Here is a 22878-nt window from a genome sequence, read left to right as displayed (position 1 = left end):
TAAAGAACATACTGAAGAAAATAGAAGCTTTATAGATTTTACAAAAAAAATCAGAGTCCAAGATGGTTGTCTTGTTTGAGGTCTCATGCCTCTGGGTCCTGTTTTATCCTGCTGCTGAAACAAATACATACTAATACAGTGGCTTAAAACATTGCAGATGTACTACCTTCAGTTCCTGAGGTCAGAAGCCTAAAATGGGTATCATTGGGCTAAAGTCCAGGTGTCAGCAGGACTGGTTCCCTCCAGAGGCCCCAATAGAGGATTGTATTCTTGCCTCTTCCAGCCTTTAGAAGCTGCCTGCATTTCTTGGCTTGCGGCCCCTTCCTCCATCTTCAAAATGAATTATGCAACCTCTACTTCTGTTGCCCCATCACCTTTTTCTGTTTCTGATCCTGCTGCCTCCCTCTTACAAAGATCCTTAAAAAGGCCCCATGGGGCCCACTCAAACACTCCAGGATAACCCTCCTGGCTCAAAATCCCTGCCTTAATCACTCCTGCAAAATCCCCTTGACCATGTCCAAGGTAGGAGGCTGTGGTTTTATATGCCATGGCAAGGGAAGGCCTCTGTGATCAGGAGACTTGGGAGGAAACACCTGAAGGAAGGGAGGGAATAAGCCACCAGACATCCAGGCAAGAGAATCAGGTGGGGAATCCAGCATGTCTGGGGCTGAACAGGAAGGCTGAGCTCCCCAGCAAGCTTCTGACAGCAAGGAGGGCAGTGTGCTACACCAGAGTGAGGGGAGAAGGGGGCCCAAGAAGAAGGGGCCACCTCTCCAGATGAGCTGGAGAGGTCCCAGAGACCTCAAGTGCCCATGCAAGAATTTAGCTTTTATGCCTAAGTAAAAACCAGCTATCATATAAGCACGTTTTGGATTAGAGTTTTTAGGAATCTTTTTTTTTGGGGGGGGGGGCCTTGCCTCACATACAGACATTTAAAAATAGCTGCTAAATGCTTCTTTCGGGGAATGTGAGGCACTCATAATAATAATAAAAAAGTGCCTTGGGCTTTCTTACAACTGGATACATCAAAGGGTTTTCACTAGTAATTTGGGGAGCGTCCGCCTCTGGGTGCCACTGCTGTGATTTCAAAATAGAATTATCTCGTGCTATGTGATTTCTTGAATCATTAGTTTTCCATTTTCTCTTCCTCTTTTCTTTTTGTTCAAATTTTTTTTTTAGTCTGGCGCTAGTATATACCAGAAGTTTATTAAAAAAATGGCAGCTTCTGGGCAATTGGGTGAAGGAGGGCAGTTGATGAAGAGGGAGAGAACTGGTGCTTCTTCCCTGGGCCTGCGTGACCAGACCCCTGATCTCTGTTCCATCAGTGTGGAGTGGGATCTGTCTTGTCCGAGTGTCTGCCTTTTCCAAAACAATGGGAATATTGTAGGGAAAAGACAAAAGGCCAGGGGGGAATCAGGCAAAGAGAAAACTCCCCAAGCCAGTGGACTTCTTCCCTTGAGTCAATTAACCCTTTCCCAGCATCACAGGCCCAGAAGGAAAGGGTGTTTTTGTCATGCAGAGAAGAGGTCTTCCCAGAAAGCACAACCCATCAAGAACAAAGTAGAACCTGGTCCCACCCCTTTAATTACTTGGCTGACAGCAAGCTCAAACCCTTCAAAATTATAATTATCAACAAGTCTAACTCGTTATGCCCTGCACAGTACTTATCTTCGAAGATTAATGATTTTAGCATTATCAAGGAAAAATAACAAAATTACTAAATTTCCTTCTCAGCCAAAGTCCCAAGTCTTTACAAGAACAGCCTTCAGGTAGACAGCAAGGGCTGCACTATGAACCCCTCGGGGCCTCCTGGATTACCATTTCTGTGGAGCCCACACCATGGGGACAGCAGACAGGTGGCCCAAGGGCAGAGGGACTCTTGGTTGTCTCACTTGCCTTTCCCCACCGCTGACTTTCAAGGTCAGTGATGTGAAGAGGCTGGCAAAGGGGATCAGGAGGAAATAGTTCAGGGGCTTAGATTATTCTGGATACTTGGCTCCATGGTTCTGCTACACACCAACATTCCTGGGTCTGCACTATACTGTGGAGTAACGAATTTTAATGAGAAATCATCAAAGAGATGAGTCCAAGCATGAAGGCGAGAGCAAGCAGGAGACAACAGGGAAAATGAGGGTGGAGCTACCACAGGGTCACAGGCCCATTGGCAGGACAACCCAGTTGAGTTAAAAGCAACTTGCAGAGCAAATAAAATGCCTCTGGGCCCTAGATTTGGGCCATAAGGTGCTAGCTTGTGACCTCTGGAGCAGATCTGACAGTCCTTGAGGTTCCAGGGAGAAGGAAAATAGAGTTCCATTTGCAAAGCAACTCCAAATTATTTGGCCCACATAGGCTAATTCACATCCTCTCTAAGTTACATACCTTTGTGAAAAATATCTCTATTTTAAGCAATTTAACATAGCTATGTTGAACATAAGAAGGAATTAAATTAAGCTAAAAATGGCGGGGAAAGCCTGTTGCAATAAAACCCCTCCTTAGTGATTCGTCCGTGAGAAAACACAGGCCCACAGACCTGGGCAGGTTCAGGGACAATCTCTCCTCACCAGGCCAGCAAAGCATTAAAGGACCCAGATGCATCCTACCTTTGCTTTTTTCCTTTTTTATTTATTTATTTTTGTTTTGTTTTAGGGACATATCTGTGGCATATGGAAAGTTCCCAGGCTAGGGGTCAAATCGGAGCTGCAGTTGCCAGTCTAAGAACAGCCATGGCAACACCAGATCCAAGCTCCATCTATCACCTACACCAAAACATGCAGCAACCCCAGGTCATTAACCCACTGAACAAGGCCAGGGATCAAACCTGCATCCTCACAGAGACCATGTCAGGTCCTTAAGACACTGAGCCACAATGAGAACTTCTAATTTTTTTTTTTATTAGTAAAGTATAGTTGATTCACAATGCTGTGCCAATTTCTGCTACCCTACCTTTGCAAAGTCACCCCATCTCCTCCACTGGATTTTGTGTCTAGCCCCTTGACTAACCCAAGCTTGTTCCAGCCACAAGGATTGTGATCTAGCTCTTTCCTGCACTGGAACCCGCCCAATATTCCTCACTTGGCCCGATTTTTTCCTCCTTCATAAGTTAGCTTCCCTTGGAGGGTTCCCTAACAATCCTCTCTAAGGGAAAAGGTACCCCAAACCACACTCACTTTCCAGACATCACCTCATTTTTTATTTTCAAAGCACTTAAAACTCTAAAGTCATCTTGCTTACTGTCCATTGTCTGTTGTTGCTGCTAAAAATGGACTCCTGTCTGTCTGGTTTTTCAAGAAACCTATAGTCAGGGCTGGCTATATAACATGCAGGGTCCCTGACAAATGAAACTGTGGGGCTCCTTGTTCAAAAAGCAAGAGAATTTTTTTCTTTTCCTCTGGTCTTTTTCTCAACCTGCCAACCTGTGCTTTTTATTTGCTATTTAATATCATGTTTTTGTTATCATTCAATGAATTTTATTATATTTATAGTTGTACAACCATAATCACAACCTAATTTTAGAATATTTCCATCCCAAACCCCCAGTCCACCCTCCCCCTCCACCTGTCCCCTTTGGTAACCATAAGTTTTGCAAAGTCTTGAGTCTATTTCTATTCTGCAAATGAGTTCATTTGTATACCATTTTTAAGATTCCATATATAAGTGATATCATATGATGTTTGTCTATCACTGTCTGGCTTGCTTCACTTAGTGTAATAATCTCTAGGTCAATCCATGTTGCTGCAAATGCCATTAATATCATGTTTTGACTAGGGGGAAATTACAGACCCACACAGGTGCCCAGAGCCCTCACCTGGTGACTTGGCACGCAGGATACACACATCCAACAGCATGTAGCTCTTTGCAGGAAACAGCCTTCAGCAGGAGCCACTTTCCTTGTCACTTCTAGTAAAATTATACTGTAACTACCTTCTAACCAAGTATCCCCATGCTCTACTCATCTCTGGCCCAAGCACACTTTTCAAATCTTTTAATTACACAATACCTTATCTCACTTGTAGGTGTTTTCCAAAGATGAAATAAGTAGAAATGAGGAATAAGTAATTAACAGATGACAAGATCTCTTCCCTAGCTTCCCCTTCAGTCATCTCTTGAATAAACCATGTGGACAAACTGGGTGAAAAAGATAATATCTAGAGGAAGATCATAAGAAGTCAAGAAGCCTGCAGGCAGTGAGGGATGGTGACAATGCCGACCTCAATGATTCACTGAGATTTCTTTCCTGTTTCCTTTTATAAGCTTTCACGGCCGAGGAGAATCTTGGGGGTAGTTTTTTGGGGACACTGAATCTACCATCTTCCCAGACAGCTGCCACTCTGATTAAAGACAACTCTCCTTTCTACTAACATCTGTGAATTCGCTTTTATGAGCAGTGAGCAGTGGGACCCAATTTGCTAACACAATCCTGACTCTCCCGTGTCGGTGCCCAGGCCCCCATCAGGGTTGGAGTTAAGGGGAATGGATCATTGAGAAGTTGTTCCAGGGAGGCTAGGAGGCAACACATTTACGGTTCTGATCTGCTAGCCCATACCCCACTGTCCTACTGGACTATTTACAAAATACAGATCCAAAGGCAAAATTTTTAAAAATCTCAAAGTGGCAACCACAGAACATAAAACTTCAAGCATAGCACCAAAGAGTCCAGCCTTATTCCCGTCTCTTCGGAAGATGTCTGGCATGTGGTAGAGAGGGAAAGAATGAATGAAAGAATAGTCAAGACATAAACCAGTAATTCTACAAACCACTTGTACTTTACCTATCTTGTGGGCAAACTAGATTGCTTTCCTTGAATGAGTATTTCTTCCTTGAGAGCATACTATCCACAAGTCATTACAGGGGGACCTCTGAAGGCATGTGAAGATAAATTAGGAGCCGCCTCCCCCTTCATAAAATCTGTAATCCAGTAGCAGAGCCAGGACAATGCCCTCAACTCCTCCTCTGTGAGGTAAAAAATGAAAAGTGATCCAAGGTATATAATGATGGCAGCTCAGAGTTCTATAGCACTGTAGGGATCACAAAGGTTTTATGGAAGAGGAGGCATTTAAGTGGGCTTTTAAAAAAGACAGGGGATTTAGTCATAAAGAGAAGCCAGGAAATGGTCACGATGTCAGCAAAGGGTAAAAGACAGAAAGCCAAAGTTATGTAAGAACTGAACTCATGATTCTCACAACAGAGAGTCAGGAAGTAGCTTGGACAGGTAGTTCAGGACCAAATACAGAGACTCTTGGAGCCATCTAGTATTTTTGAGCAAAGAATCAACATTGTCAGATGGTAAACTGGCCACTCTGGTATAACAGTTAACTATTAGTGTGTAACAAATTACCACAAACTTGGCAGCTTAAAACAACACATTTACGGTTTCACAGATTCTCTAGGTCAGGCATATGAGTACAGCTTAGCTGTCCTCCTTCAGGTGTCTTAGAGGGCTGCCCTCAAGTTATCAGCTAAGGCTAAGGTCTCATCCGAGGCTCAACTGGGGAAGTTGTTGGCAGGATTCAATTCCTCATGGGTGGAGGCTCACTGCTCCTCACTCTTGACTCCTGGTTGCAGTCAATTCCTCATGGGTGGAGGCTCACTGCTCCTCACTCTTGACTCTTGCTTGTCATGTGGGTCTCTCTACCATGGCCTCTTGCTTCATCAAGATGGCAGGGAGAGAATCTTCCAGGAAGCTGGAAGTCACAATCCTATGCATTCTAGCTCCAGGCAAACTGTCCCAACAAACACACATATCCACACTGACATATAAATAATAATAAAAAAGAAGAACACTTTGATTTTACATTGCTTCTTGGTATTTTCAAATCACCAGTATTGTGAATTAAACCTTGGGACCACCTATTATTATTAGTTCATTTTGCAGATGAAAAAACTGAGGCTTGCCCTCAGTTATACAGATAGCAGTTATGACTAGAATCTTGACTCCCTAAATCCTCCCCTAGGGCTTGCTTCTTCCCACCATACAAAATCCATGACCTATAACTAGAGTCTAAGATGGATTCTCCTAGCTTTTCTTGTGCAAAGTCAAGGACACATCTTACTTAATACAAGGAAGAATGTACACCCATACCCCCATAGCTCCCAGAAATTAATGAAATGTGGAAGCCCTGAAGACCCAAAATCTCCCAGTAAAGAAATGATCTTGGTAAACTGGATTATATGGGGATAAGAAAACCCTGGTCTTTAGAGAACCCCCCCCCTCTCGTGGGAAACTCAGGTTTAAGGTTAAAGAACAGTTGGCCTCCTGGTTGCAGTTATCTAGTGAGGAGCTGAGCAAACTCTCCAGCCAGACCCAAAACCGAAGGCATTCCCCATTGCCAATCCATATCATAATCAATGTTGATTGAATGTCTGAATGTAATTTGAATGAAAAGCATTTCAAAGCACAAAGGTTCTGTTCCCAATAAGTTTAGTCTATATAATCAAATGCATTCTTTCTGGCCCAATCAGCAGAGGCTTGGCAGAATAAAGGTCTTTGGTATGAGCAAAAAAATCCAAGCTTAAATCTTACAATTGCCCCTTTGAGGGTCGTTGACTCGGCAAGTTTTACAGTGGTGTACTGAAATGAATACGGCCTCTATGCAAAGCAACAGGAGGTCACGTTATAATTAGAATGCAATCAGTGGAATTGGTTATGGCTTGGTTTTCTTCCTGAAATGACAATCTATGCCGCATCTGCCATTACATTAATATTTTCCGCATTACTAGAAGAACAGAGGGAGGGGGTTGGGTGGAAGGGAATCCAATGTTTTTCACTGAGCAACTGATAGAGTTGTCTTTAGCTGGAAGTCTGCATGAGCTAATCAAGGCCCATGCAGTTCACCTTTAAAATACCCAAACCATCTGGCAGGCTGTCCCATGATAAATCTCAATGATAAATGTCTCCGTTTTGATGTTACAAAGGAACCGCAGACCTGCTCAGTTTTGGCACAGCTGAAAACATACTGGCAACAGTAGAATAGAACTCAGATGTCCCAAAATAGAGAAGTAAATCATTTTGACCTGCGGGGCATAATATATTTAGAGAAAACCTGATTGTAATAAAAAGGTTGGACTCATCACAGTTCCTGCTCTAGGAGCGGCTATATGTATATATATATATATAGTAATACTCTTTGGTTTAGTGAAAACACTAGCATGTACAATTTAAAAGCTCTCGTCCTGTTTCTTTTCCCCTCCCATATTTTTGTGAGTCTTCAGACATCTCTCTCTCTCTGCCATTTGTGAACTACAACAGTCTCCTCTCTGGTTCTCGGACATCCTGCAGGGGAACTGGGGAGGCCAGCATGCCTTCAGAATGATTAATCCATTCAACTTTCAGAGGTCTGTTATGCTGGGCCCATGGCCACTGCCAAGAAAGGACACACTGTGACCACCAGCACCAGGAAGCAAAGGCACAGCCTTTAAACTCAAGTTTAGTCCAGACCTGATGCCGAGAGGGAGTCGTAAAATAAATTATGTTGTGTGGCTTGGGAAGGTAGATTTTTATGTCCAGTCGAACTTCAGAAACAATTTATGGAGTGGTCAGTGGACCTTATTTATTTCATCTTTTCCCAACAAAGTTAGGAAATTAATTAAACAGGAATATGGAGTGTCAAGGTCAATGTACCAAGACTCCCAGTGCTAGCGGCCCCTGCCCCTCGTTTCTGGCTAGCAACAAGAGCTCCACAACTCTCACTGTATCAGAAGCTCAGTGTGAAGGATCCTAGCCTAAAAAAGGGGGTGGCCAATAAAAACAGCCTCACTGGCTCAAGGTCTTCCAAGGAGCTGCCTGAGACACTGTGACCACTGAACAAAGCACTTTGGTTGGGTTGGTGGCAACAACTTGACCAATTCCCTCCGCTGCTTGTCTGGGTCACTTTCAGGTGATTAACAAAAAAGACAGATTTCTCATCAGCCCCTGGACTGATGGTATAATAAAATGATTTTGCTCATATACCAAAAATGGGAACCACAAATAAGCTTGGGAGATGACATGTCTCCAGTGAAAGAGGTTTAAGTCTCACCCTCTTGATCTCCAGGCAACTTGGGGAAAAAGAGGAGGCCCATTTCCACCTCCAGAGGCAATCTCCCTGAGTAAAGTAGAGCTGTGTGGAGCACAAAAAAACTCCTGGGGGCTCGGGGCAGAGAGAGTCTATGATGACTCAGGTACTCTGGGAAATGAGTGAAGATAAATTTGAGATAACTATTTTCAATAAAACTTTTAAAAATAAAAATTTAATATATATTTATCAGCTATTGGCCCCTCAGCTGGGGACAAGCTAGACCATACTGTCTGTCCACTCTGGGCCAAACAATACACATCTAGTGATTTGACTGTCTTCTCAAAAGTCAGATCTAGAGGTGCAGAGAGGAAACCCCCACTGGGTCATTGGCATATCCAGATCTTAAATCATTTCTTTGGCTCTCACTGAATCCCCTCCAGGTCACTTATATCTTGCTGGTTCAGAAGTGATTAGAAAAGAGCACGGTATTTCATCTGACATTCCTGAAGTTTTGGGGGGAGCAGAAAAGGGTGGAATGGAGGTCCTCACTCTTCTGAGTAAGAGAGTGCATTTGAGGAGCTATAGCTGAAAGAATTGCATCGTCACTTTCCTCCCCTACCATCTAGTCTCTCCCTCTCATATCTGATTTATGACTCCTGATGACCACAGATCCTTTGGCTAGGCTGCTTTCCACACATCTCCCTACCGCTGAATATTTGGGTGCCAGTATCTCCCCAGGGAAAAGAAGAGACAAAGAATAATGGTGTTCTTATTTCTGTTCCCTACTCCCTCCACACCATGCAGTGTTTCTGGTTTTGTTTTAGTCATCTGGAGCAGGAAACCCAGGCTGATTCTGTTTCCTTATCTGATCTTTAAAGCAAGACAAGTTGGGATTCATTTGCCAAAAAAGCAGGTCGATTGAGTAAAAATTACTCAAAAGCCATAGATTTATTGCTGCTTTTGTACTGCATACCCACAGTCATACTGTTCTCCAGTGGTTCCCCAACAAAAAGGCTCACAATCAATTAGGAAGAAGCATACAAATTGGAGGACCTGTTAACCAAGTCACAGGGAGTGTGGACCTCCTTCTTTCTTGAGCCCTTCAAACATGACAGCTTTCAGAATCCTCTTCAGTCAGCAATGCTCAGGAGTTCCAAGGGATAAGAACACAGCTCATGGTAAGATGCTAAAGTCTCCAACTGACTCATCAACCCCAGTCAACCAATTGAGCTCTAATTTTCTCTTTTCACAAGGAATTTTTTGTGATAGGCAACCCACAGAATATAATAAAAATAAATTGCTGTTGGTACTCTTCTTAAATGATTCTCTTACAGTTATGTGGTTTATATTTATTCCTACCAGTCCAACTAAACATCATGTTTTCACACTGTTTTAGGGATATGATTATTTCTTTGTTTTGTTTGTTTTGTTTTGTTTTTTGCTTTTTAGGTCCATACCGGCAGCATGAAGGTTCCCAGGCTAGGGGTCGAATCAGAGCTGTAGCTACCAGCCTACGCCACAGCCACAGATGCAGGTTCCACAGCTCATGGCAACTCCAGATCCTTAGTCTACTGAGCAAGGCCAGGGATTGAACCTGTCTCCTTAGGAATTCTAGTCAGATTCATTAACTTCTGAGCCATGACAGGAATTTCTGATTAATTCTTGATTGCCTATAAGTGTTGGAAAATATTCTTTCGTGTGATAAATAATTACTGCTAAGGCACTAAGCTAGATTTAGACTGACAAAGAGTTTTCAAAGAATTTGAAAATCTAGCTTGAATAATCTAACATAAGTCTTAGACCAAGAGGAAAAAATATGGGAATGTGATCTAAACACACACCAGAGAAAAGGAAAGGAAAAGAACATAAAAGCCAAAGAGCATACGTGACTCTAAATCATGTGGTATGGAAGCAGTACATATTGGTGAATGAATTAAAATGGGTTTATCAGAAATTATGGTCAGTACTAAAAGGAGACAACATTGGTGGCACAGAAGTGAAGCCAAGCCACCCTCTGATGAGTCAGGTCTGCATCTCATCCTCATCCTGATCACCCATATTGAATGAACAGAGGGGTAATGACCACATTTGTCTGCCAAAAAAAAAAACTACAGGAGACGTTTCAGCTGAGATAGTTGAGCCATGAGTGCAAAGATGCCTATTATATAAAAAAATCAGCAATGATGAGGCAATTATGAGAGCCAGCCAAGGCTATAGTAAGGTGGCATAATTGAGAAGGAGTTCTGAAGATTTGCTGCTGATCGTAGACCAGAAATATGTTTTGATTCATTCAGGTTTGTGGCACTTCACCCAAGAAGAGGTTGCACTGGCTTGTTCCTCCTGTAGTTCCCCTTTAGGGGTGCTTATTTAATCTCAGGAATGTGAATCCATTCCTTTTTCAAGGTCAGGGGCACACGCTGGCTTTAGGTGGTGAGTTTAGAAGTAGCATGACTGGTTCAAAAACCTACTTCTCTTAGATTTGCTCTATTTCTGGGAATTAAGCCCAAAAGAGGGCATAAACAAGATGACTTGTATCTCTTTCATTGGTGAATTTGAATTTTATTTTGTATGCTGTATGTGTAATGCCTAACACAACTCGGAAAATGACAATGGGAAAAAACACTAGGGGATATTAGGCCTTCATACACTTCCGGTGATTAATACATATCTGGGCACACTGTCACTCTGTCACTTGACCCACGACTAAAAAACAAGACAGCAGACTTGACAACCTCTTCCTAAAATTAATAGTAATAATAATAATAATAACAACAACAACAGTAGTGGTGGAGATAGAGTGGTAACAGTGTTGGGGGATGGTCCTGCTTTTAGTCTGCTGTGAAGAGGCTCAGGCGCCTTCCACATGCTTGGTCAAAGAGGCCAATATCTTTCCTAGAATATTCTTTCACAGGTGACCATGATAAATCTGGGTAAGCTTACCCTGGGAATTAACACAGGGTCTTCATCCAGAGAGCCACAGCAGGCTGCGGTCCAACCCCAGTGTGAACAAACCAAAACAAGATGATGATGATGATGATGATGATGATGATGATGATGATGATTGTCTCTTTAGGGCCACACTCACAACAAATGGAGGAGCCCAGGCTAGGGGCGGAATTGGAGCTATAGCTGCCAGCCTATGCCACAGCATAGCAACACAGGATCTGAGCCCTGTCTGCAACCTACACCACAGCTCATGCCAATGTCAGATCCTTAACCTACTGAGGGAGGCCAGGGATTGAACCCATGTCCTCATGGATACTAGTCGAGTTCATTAACAGCTGAGCCACGAGGGGAACTCCCAAAGCAAGATTCTTAATCCTTGGTCAGAAACTCATTCTTTTTCAGCATGATGCCTGTGAAGAATCACCACAAGGTCATGTTTCATCTTCTTGGAATATTTGTTAGTACTTGGCAAAACAGGATTATCCATGAAAAACACAAGAACCTCATCCTTTGCAGAAAGATGAGAGTGATCTAAGAGAGTTGGGCTCTTATGTTCTCCTCTCCTGACTTCCTTCAGCATTCCTAAGGCAGATTCTTGCAGAATGGATTGGAATCTCCCGATGGCCTATAATTTTGTCTCCCTGAGTGCCCAATCTATAAACAGCATTTTTTAAACTTCAGTTTCTGAGAATGTCTTTATAAACTAAAATAAAGTCATCTTGCTCTTACATCATATCTAGTAACAAACAGCCTATTAATTCTGGTCATGCTAGACTATAAACGGCAGTTCTAAGGAGATGTGTGATCTTCTGTCTCCCAAAATTTGAGAGTTATCATTTAGGGCAAGTTCACTACCCTTTAACCTAAAGAGACTTTCAATTTCTCAACCATAAAATGGAGTAGTTAATGTTGCCTTTTCTGTCCCACAGTGGATGAAGATAGGATTATCAAAACAATGTTGGAGACCAAGCTGTATAAACTATACAAACTAGATATATTCATATAAGTCATAATGACCATTAAATATACTTTAAGATCAACTAAGACTGTTTCTAACCAATAGTCAATATTACCAGAGTTCTCTGTCAATCTTACAGTACAAACTGTCAACAGTGAGACATCTTCTGAAGTAAGACTAACCTTAAACCAAGGCAATGGGGACATTTTTTAAAAAATATTATTTGTACCAAACTACCAAGACTCAGTGGTGGTACAGCCTCTACAAATCCACAGATAGAATTTGCACAGATCTCCAAGAGGACCAAGAGCAGTTATTTTGAAGAAAGTATTTTATTATCTGACCTTCAATCACATAAAAATCTTCCCATGACTGTAGAATATTAGGCTCCATGAAAGACAGGAGAGCGATGAGAATCAGGAGCTGGGCCATTCCAAAGGCTTTTATTATTTTGACTAAAGAAAGAAGTCCAGGCCACATGAATAGCTTGCTGGTTGTTTTTTTTTTTTTTTCTAGGCTGAGTAAGGTCACCAAGGGAGAATAATTTTCACTACCAAAAATTAGCCTAAACTTTAGTTTAATTTGCATGGCTTTCCACTCTAAGTGTGGATTCTGTCAAGCATAAACTATATTTACCAGACATAATGGATCCTGGCAGGTCAGAAAATTGCAGTTTGGTCTCTGTTACACACAAGCCACCAATGGAGAAAATGCTACTGGGATTGCCAATAAAATATATGGTATGATATCCTTACTTATTCTGTAGGCAGAAGCCCTGGCTTTCCTTCTGGGCTTCTAAAAAAAAAAAAAAAAAAAAAAAAATTAAACACGCCATCAGCTTCTAGTAAAATTGGAGGCTGCTCATCATGGAGAGGGAAGCAAATGAGCAGGCTCTTCATCTTCAGATAAGAGCACTCAAGGAGCAAGTGAACAACAGCCTTCTCTGGGATAAGCTTATGTTGCTGTAGTAAAAGAAATTTCCTTTTCAGATCCCTGGCTTCCTGCATTTCTGGAACAGTTACGCTATTCTGCCAATATGCATCTCCAGCACAGATGACCTCTACAGAATACTGGCTAAAGGTTCTCATTTCTCTTCATAGTTGCCAATTTGTGGATAACTTTATCAAAGAATGGAGTCACTTCAGAGGAAAAAAAAAAAATGTTTCCTTTGGATGGTAACTTCTTGGATTCTATGACCACGATACGTAGAAAATTCCTAAATTTCTTTCTCTAGAGCCAAGAACACTAACTATTTTCACAGGAATATTCAAACAGACCATAAAATGGAACACACTACCTCTGGGGAATCCCTTCCAAATCTCCTGAAAATCTTTTCCCCGTGGCTACAGTCAGCAAGTGCTGCTCCAACTCAGGGCTAGTATGAAAAAGACCTAACAATCAGTGGAAGGGGCCTGACCAATCAGAATGGACACTGGCCTCTAAGCCTGAGCAGGATCCTAGAGTCCCACCCCTCCTCCTCAAATGTTCTGGGCATTAGCTCTTAGTTAGGAGGACTGTGGGGCATGTTGGCAGTTGGGGAATTCCAGTCTAAAAGCATAGGTGGGAGGAGTATTGAAGGGCACTCAAGAAATCTTGTTTTATTTTTGAAAGTTTTGTTTTATTTTATTTTATTTTATTTTATTTTTATTTTACTTTATTTTTAGCCACACCATGGCATGCAGTAGTTCCTAGGCCAGGGATAAAACTTGTACCACAGTAGTGATCCGAGGCACTGCAGTGACAATGTCAGATTCTCAACCCAATGTGCCACCAGAAAACTACAGGAAAATATTTTAATATTTTAACAACTAGGTTTTGGTGCATTCATTCACTCATTTTGGACTATCCTCGACTTTTTTTCTGTTTCATCAATAATTCAGTCAATTACTAAATCTTTTCAATTCAACCAGGTTTTTTGTTTGTTTGTTTGTTTTCTTTTTAAGACCACACCTGGAGCTTATGGAAATTCCCAGGCTAAGGTTCGAATCGCAGCTGTAGCTGCCAGCCTACACCACAGCCACAGTAATGCAGGATCCAAGCTATAGCTGTGACCTACACCATAGCTCATGGTAACACTGGATCCTTAACCCACTGAGCAAGGCCAGGGATTGAACCTGTATCCTCATGGACACTAGTCAGATTTGTTACTACTGAGCCACAATGGGAACTCCTCAATTCAGTGTCTCGAATGTCACCATCATCATCACCCCCATATCACTGCCCTGGTTATAGTACTAAAGCCTTAGCATACATTGGCTGGATTAGTGCAGTAACTTCCTACCTGCCTCTATTTTTGTCCTCCCTCCCACCCTTCTACTTAGTACCAGAGGGATCATTCTAAAGAGTCAATTCATAGACATTACTCCAAGAAGGTGTACAAATGGCCAATAAGTACATGAGAAGATGCTCAATATCACCAATAATTAAGAAAATGTAAATTGAAACTGTAATGAGATGTCACTTCATAACCACTAGGATAATTATTTAAAAAATAATAAAATAAAATAAGTGTTGGTGAGAAGAGAGAAATTGCAACCTTGTGAACTGTTGATGGGACTGTAAAATGCTGCAGCTGCCATGGAAAATAGTATGGCATGCCTCAAAAAATGAAAAATAGAATTACCAGATGATCCAATAATTCCAATTCTGAGTATACGTACAAAAGAATTGAAAATAGGGTCTCAAAGAGTTATTTGCAAGCCTATATTCATAGCACCTTTATTCAAAATAATAAAAAGGTAGAAACAACCTAAATATCCATCAATGGATAAATGGATAAACACAATGCAGTATATACATGCAATGGAATACTATTCAGCCTTAAAAGGGAAAGAAATTATGAAACATGCTACAGAATAGATGAATCAATCATAAAAAGATACATACTGTAGGATTCCATTTATATGAGGCACATAGAGTTGTCAGGTTCATAAAATCAGAAAGTAGAAGGATAGGTGCTGGGACTGGGGGATGGGGGTTATTGTGTAATTGGTTCAGAGTTTGAGTTTTGCCAAGTCGACGTTGATGGTTGTTCAACAACGTGAATGTACTTAATGCTACCGAACTTACACTTAAAAGTCATTAAAATGGTAAATTTTATTTGATATACATTATACCACAAAAGCACCCCACAGATGCAAGATAAAAATATGGATAATTACTGGAGGGAAGGAAGGAGAACCAATTCAGTCACATCACTGGCCTGGCAGTCCTTCAATACTGTTATCAAACTCTGATAATTGAATGGTCCAGGCCACTATGATTTACCCCTGCCCATCTCGCCAGATTCATCACTTGAAACTTACCACCTCAGCTCTAAATTCCAGCTCTGGGCAGCTCCTTGCAGTGGCCTGAATATGCTGTGCTCTCATGCTGATAAGTTGTACATGCTACCTCCTCTTCCTAGGGCATTCTCCTCCCATTCCAGCCATCTCCCCTACACAACTCAGCTAAATACATTTTAGTAATCCTTCAAGTCTCAAAGCAGATTCTGTTAATTTCAAATGCAGTTTAGATATGTAATGTCCTCCAGGAAATATCTTGACAAGCTCCTTCCTCTCTACCCAGAGTTACATATCCCTGTATAACTTACTCTGGGTAGGGTCGCCTGCATATTCTCATAGCAACTGGATTGCCTTAGCTGATTAGGTGCATGGGATACATTAGGGTATGTTCAATTTTCCTCAGTAAAAACAATGAACAATTTCTATTAACAACATACTTAATGGTGAGAAACTCAAACTCTTCCACTAACATGAGCTACAAGCAAGGATGTCTCTTCTCACCACTCCATTTCAACATCTGAGCAGAAGTTCTTACTAAGGAATAAGGCAAGTAAAGGAAATAAAAGATACACTGATTAGGAGAGGAGATATAAAATTGCCTTTGTTCATAGATGTCAATGACAGTCTGTGCAGAAAAATCTTAGAGAATCAACAACAACAAAAAAAAAAAACACTCCTGGAATTACTAAGCAATTATAGCATGTACGAAGGATACACAGTTAATATACAAAAGTTCACTGGCTCCTGGAGTTCCCTTTGTGGCAAAATGGTTAACGAATCTGACTAGGAACCATGAGGTTGCTGCTTCAGTCCCTGGCCTTGCTCAGCGGGTTAAGGATCCGGCGTTGCCGTGAACCATGGTGTAGGTTGCAGATGCGGCTCAGATCCTGCATTGCTGTGGCTCTGACGTATCTCGGATTGGACCCCTAGCCTGGGAACCTCCATATGCTGCGGGAGCAGCCCTAGAAAAGGCAAAAAGACAAACAAAAATAAAAATAAACATTCATTGTCTCCCTACATATCAATAATGAACAAATAGAATTTGAAATTAAAAACATAATACCACAGGGAATATAACCAATATTTTATAATAACTTTAAATGGAGTATAACCTATAAAAATACTGAACCACTATGTTGAATGCCTGAAATTAATATAATACTATAAAACAATTATATTTCAATTTAAAAAAACCACAATACCATTTACATTAGCATCCCCCAAATGAAATACTTCAATGTAAATTCTACAAAATACGTACAAGATCTATCCAAAGAAAACTACAAAACTCTGATGAATAAAAGAAGACAGGAACTAAATAAATAGAGAAATATTCCATGTTCATGGATAAGAAGATTCAATATTGTCAAGCTATAAATTCTTCCCAAATTGATCTGAAGATTCAATGCAATTCCAATCAAAATCCCAGCAAGTTATCTTATGGATATCAGCAAAATAATTCTAAAGTTTATATGAGAGTCAAAAAAAACCCAGAATAGCCAATGCACTATTAAAGAACAACAAAGTTGGAGAACTGACACTATTTGACTTCAAGACTTGCCATAAAGTTGCAGTAATCAAGAAAATGTGGTATGTGAAAGAATAGACAGAGTAATGAAACAGAATAAAGAGCTTAGAAACACAGCCCCAGAAATATAGTCAACTAATCTTCAACAAAGGAGCAAAAGCAATACAACTGAACAAAGACAGTCTCTTCAACAAATGGTGCTGGGACAATTAGATATTCACATGCAAAAATCAAGAGCGAAACAGAGAATAATATAGACACAGATCTTATACCCTTTACAAAAATTAGCCCAAAGTGGATCATAGACCTAAATGTAAAACATGAAACTAAAAAACCTCTAAAAGATAACATAGGAGAAAAACTATATGACCATAGGTACAGTGATACAAGACCAAATGCACAATCTATGAAAGAAATAATTTATAAGCTAGACTACATTGAAATTAAAAACTGCTGCTCTGTGAAAGATAAGGTGAAGAGAATTAGATGACAAAGCAACAGACTAGAAGAAAATATCTGCAAAAGACACATCTGACAAAGGACTGTTCTTCAAAATATACAAAGAACTCATAAAACTCAAGAGTAAGAAAACAACCTGATTACAAACTGGGACAAATATATTAATGGATAATTCATTAAAGTAGATATAGAGACGGCTGATAAACATATAGGAAGGTACTCTACATCACATGCCATCACAGAAATGCAAATTAAACACTACATGAGAGATACCACTACATGTCTATTAAAATGACCAAAATCTGATAATAGTGATAATACAAAATGCTGGTGAGTATGAGTAGCAATAGAAACTCTCACTCATTTCTGGTGGAAATACAAAATGGTATAACCTCTTTGGAAGGCAGTGTGTGGCTTCTACACAAATTAAACATAGTCTTACCAAATGATCCACCAATCAAACTCCTTGGCATCTACACAAAAATGCTAAAACTGTAAGTCCAGACAAAAACCTGAAGGCAGATGTTTATAGCAGCTTTATTCATAATTGCCAAGTCTTAGAAGCAACTAAGATGTCTATTCAGTGAATGGATAAATAAACTGTAGTACATCCTGACCATGGAATATTATTCAGCACTAAAAAATGAATGAGCTGTCAAGCCACAAAAAGAAATGGAAGAAACTTAAATATATATTACTAAGTGAAAGAAGCCAATCTGAGAGGGCTACATATTATGTGATTCTAGATGATATTCTGGAAAAAGCAAAACTATGGAGACATTAAAAAGATCACTAGTTGCTAGGAGTGGAGGGAGAGAGGGAGGGAGAAATAGAACACAGAGGACTTTCATGGGAGTGAAAATACTTTGTATGCTGTAACAATGGTAGATCCATGATATGCATTTGTCTGAACTCAAAGAATATACAAAACCAAGAGCAAACTGTAGTGTAAACAATGGATCCTGAGTGATTTTGATGTGTCAGTGTAGGTTCATCAATTGTAAGGGATGTATCAATTTGGTGGGACATGTGGTGATGGGGGAGGCTATGGATGTGTATGGACAGAGGAATACGGGAAGCCTTTGTGCCTTTCTCTCAATTCTGCTATGAAGCCAAAACTACTGTAAAAAATAAATTATTAAAATAATTACTTTCAGCCTTTTAAATAAATATTTGGCTGAATCTTTGTGTCTTTAGAGTGGATTCCTAAAAATAGAATTGTTGAACCAAAAGTATATCTACTCTATTGTCATATTTACAGTAAAAACTGTAAAGCTGATTTCCAGAAATATTGAAATAAGTTACTTCTGGAGAAAAGATATAAGAAATATAGTATGATTATATCCTAACATTTAACAATTATGACTATTTTTTAACTTCAAAATTTTTATTTACAAATATCCCATTTCAACAATTTTGAATTTTCTATGATTGTACTTCTAATATTGCCTAGTTAATACTCCCATCTGTTTTCTTCTGCAGGATTTTTTGGTAGAACCTGTAAAATCTCGTCCTATACTAAGTGAATTAAATCTCTAATTATGTTTCTATATATTATCTCCTAGCTTGTTATTTGTCTTACTTTTGCTTATAATGTTATAGATACAGAAAACAAACATTATATCCTACAAAATATATGAATAATTTCTTTTTTTCAAGTGTGATATTGCTTTACATTTTTGGCACATTAGGACATTGAAACCATACACAACCTATCCCAAATCTCAAATACGGTGTTAAGATAGGATAAATTCAACCATCCTACCTTTTTATAAAACATATTCCTCCATCCAGATCAAGGCTGCCAGATGAAACTGAACAGAAACTATACTCTATCTTCTGTGAAGTTATTTCTAGGCTAACCAACGCAAAAGCATCGACTTATGCATCTCTGTCATCACGTTTTATTAAATCTCACCATCTTCCCAGAACTGAGGATGGACCCATTAGTGAATATTACCTTAAAATGAGTGAGCAACCTTAGCAACTTGTAAGTTTGGGGTCAAGGGATTTAAATATTTTCTTTAATAGAATTCCTAGCTTTGGACCAGAAGATCATCCATTCATTTATGCTTACATACATTAAATAAGTATTTATAGAGCATTCACTTTGTAAACTGAGGCTGAAGATGCAAAGGTGAATAACACACAGTCTCTGTCCTTAGGAAGATCCTAACCTTGTTGAGAGAAAATTAACATATAAACAAGCACTTATTTTAACAAAAGAAAGGGATGCAAATGATAAGTCATTCAAAACAGTTTTCAGGTTACTGATCAAAGTGGAAGAATTTTCCCTTTGGAGAGTTCTAATTAAGTGGAGAAAACCCCTCTAGATGTTCTTCGTCTTCTTTGTTTTGAGTTCTTTTGTTGCACACTTGCTGGTGTAAAATTTCCAGGAATAAGGAGTCAGTTAAGGTGCATCAGGAGCATCAGACATTGACTCAGCACAGTCTATGAGCACTCTGGAGATATTAAAAAGTATGAGCATGGTCCCCACACTTACAGCTTAAAGTCAACTTAGTAAAATAATATGTACACACAACAAATAATTTTAATAAATGGCACATGAACAGAGAAGGAAATCAGTGCTATGGAGAGTAAAAGGAGAGAGAATTCACTTTACGTAGTGAAGGTAAGATTGGTACGAATGAGAGAAGAAAGCTCAATGGAAAAAAGACCATGGGGCCTTCGTAGAAATGTGGGGCAAGTTTAACCACAGTGTCATAAAATTTCTTCTTGGCCTGAATAACCTTTTGGATATCCAATTCATTTTTTATTGTCTGAATAGTGGTTGATGCATAGGAGTTTAGAGGTAGGAGATATTCCTATACTTAATTCAACTTATTTATGTACGTATATATTTATTTTTAGGGCTGCACCTGTTGCATATGGAAGTTCCTGGGCTAGGGGTTGAATCAGAGCTGCCAGCCTACACCACAGCCACAGCAATGCCAGATCTGAACTGTATCTGCAGCCCATGCCACAGCTTATGGCAACAATGGATCTTTAAATCGCTGAGCAAGGTCAGGCTTCAAACACGCATCCCCAAGGAAACTTGTTGGGTTCTTAACCCACTGAACCACAGTGGGTACTCCTCAACCCAATCATTTATTTTAGACATAGGAAACTTAGGCCAAAGAGAAGAAGCCATCTGTGCCCCAAGACAGAATGTTACCAGAATCAGGATACAGGCCTGCTGCTGTACACCCTGCCTGTCTTTTTATCTACTACAAGAATTTGAAAAGCTAGAGTAACTGAGTTCAGAGATTACAAGCAGACCACTTGCACTACAAAATCTACTTCCTTCGCTCTAAGTCCCTTTTTGAAAGCATCAACCTTTGGGGGGTTTCCATGATGTACTTGCGTGATGAAGCATTCAATAAAGACTACTATGACCATTATTGTCTAAATTGGTTGATACGTATTTTAAGAGTTCCCTTAGAATGTTTAAGAAGCACCAAGTGAAATATAGTACATTCAATTGCTACATAAATGTAAAAGCAAAATAAAAGTTTCAGGTAAAGCAGAGCCATAAATCTTGGAATTTAAGCTCCTCTCCTCAGGCAACTGAAAGCCAATTCCGCATTTCCTCTTACTCGCTGACAGCCTCTTGGGCATTCAAATAGGAAAGAGTTGAAAACCAGGATTTCCGGTCCAATCTAATACTGGACAACACTTAATGGCTTAAGTAGATTAATAATGGTCTTGCTATCGGAATTTTGCTTTTCACCACCTCTCACTGTAAGCTTTGCCTGTACTTGACCTACAGGGAGGCTGGATGTTGAAGAGTCTTTTACCAGACCTGCTCTCATTCAGCACCCCATCTGGAACTGACAACCCAATTTCGACACCAATCAATCAGTGAGAATTTATGGACTACTACCATGTTTTCCACACTACCTATGATACTGACAGAGACTTAGAAGAATTACTAAACATGTTCCCTTTCTCAAAGAAGCTAGAATTGAGTTGGATTTTCAATATTAACATACCTAAAACAAATGTATATCCAAGCAAAGTCATCATCAGGAGTAGGCTCTCAATTTTAGAACACCCAAACTCTACTGGCTGCAGGGAGGAACTCCAGGGAGCAATGAGAACTGATAGGGTTATGGACCTCGTAGTGGAGAGGAAACTCCTAAATGTGCCTCAAGGGACATACAAAATTTGAGCAAGGAAACAGTAGAGGGAAGACAGTTCTAAAAGAAAGGAACTATTTAAGCAAAGATGAGTTACAGCTGTGAGATGATGATGAGAGAGCCTCACTGGAGGGTACAGAGTTGGAGTAGTAAGAAATCAGTTTGGTTAGAAAAAGAAAATTGAAAGTTGGACAGACAGATCTGGATATGACATTTGATATAAAATATGAAAATTTGTTTTCAAATGTGTCTTCCTCCATTTAATGATATCATTCAGATGGCTGAAACATCTCTGCTATCTATTCTATCTTGCCAAAGTATCTAGCATATAGTAAATACTTAAGAAATATCAAGTGAATAAATGAATACATAAGTTGAGTAAGAGAAAAAAGTGTAAATTATATGTAACATACATGTTTCTAAGCACTTTTTTAAAATATGAGAAGCAACAAAATTTCCTGTAAATGTCAGGTTACCTTCAGCTACACACTCAAAGAACAAAGAAACCATTCATTCCAAAAAAATAGTGAACACATGCCATAGATAAATCCCAGGAACAAGAGGGTTTTGTTCTTTTGGAGTTTACAATTTAGTGGAGGGACGGGAGGGAGAGGAAGAAAGATAAGAGGAGGGAGGAGGGTCAGAAAGGAGGAAGGAAAGGGGAGAGAGGGAGAGAGAAGGAGGAAGAGAAGGTGGACCACACTGAGCTTGATGGAACGTGATTGGTGGGTAAGTGGGTTTTGTTGCACAGTGAGTGGCATGAGAAAACCGCTCCAAGAAGCTGAAACTAGAGTTGAAACCTCAATGACAAGAAGCAGCCAACCTCAGAAAGACTTTAGGACATGGATCTCTAGCCAGGGTAGACAGCCCTAGGTGGAAAAGACGAGAATGTGCTCAAGGCATAGAAAGGTGGCTACTGTGGAATGTGACGCAGAGTTGGGGGCCAGAGGACAGGAACCTGTAAAGGGAGTAGGGTCAGTTCAGGGGAGGACGGGAAGGTTCCAGGAGACAGACCTCCAGCCAAGGACAAAGCATGAGCAGGCAGTTACTGGAGAGAAGAAAACATCCCAGCACCCATGGGGCATGCTTTTTGTAGGAAATGCCCATTCTCCTCAAATTGCCTGTTTGTCCCTGAGCTTGCAGACATGGTTGTAAATTCAGATCACTCCTCAAGATCCTGGAAACATTCCCTGATTTATAGGTAGACAACTGAGACTTGTAGCTCGAGGATTCTACTCGTTTTTCACAGTGGTTAATGCAGAGGCTCTTGCCTCTATAAAAATCACTGCAAACAGTAATTGTCCTTTTTCTATGGTGAACTGTAATCTAGGAAAAAGAGTGCCTTACAGTGTCTCCACTGAGGTATTTTTCTTCTCTTTCCTCACCCAACAGCTCAGGGAAGAGTATTCAGAATCTTACAGTATAAACATGTGATTCCCAAAGATGGCTGCCCCTTTCAGGTTCTGACTCAGCCCGGAGAAAAGCAGAAGCAGAAACTTCCCTTCCAGATGGGCAAGGGGGGCAGAAAGTCACTCCATCCTCTGGGGACAAAACAGTGCTTTGAATTTCA

At 40.3% G+C, this 22878-nt stretch overlaps 2 long non-coding RNA genes across 2 annotated transcripts in view; both read right to left on the bottom strand.

The window, feature by feature from the left end:
• Positions 1-22878, bottom strand: part of LRMDA (leucine rich melanocyte differentiation associated) — a 1116486-nt gene that overhangs the window by 159723 nt on the left and 933885 nt on the right. The window lies entirely within an intron of this gene.
• On the bottom strand, positions 2607-8275 carry LOC146396897 (uncharacterized). The gene is made up of 2 exons (XR_014827745.1): positions 5589-8275; positions 2607-5532 (listed from the first exon to the last, which is right to left on the bottom strand). It is a non-coding gene; the product is annotated as an uncharacterized LOC146396897 (long non-coding RNA).

The sequence above is a fragment of the Sus scrofa genome, chromosome 14, assembly GCF_054392235.1.
Source record: "Sus scrofa isolate SSC_HxYL_T2T_F1_AM1 chromosome 14, Sscrofa_HxYL_maternal_Yorkshire_Landrace_v2.0, whole genome shotgun sequence".
In the NCBI taxonomy this organism is placed as follows: Eukaryota; Metazoa; Chordata; class Mammalia; order Artiodactyla; family Suidae; genus Sus; species Sus scrofa.
Note: the sequence above shows the minus strand (reverse complement) of the source record. Positions and strands in the feature narration are given on the sequence as shown.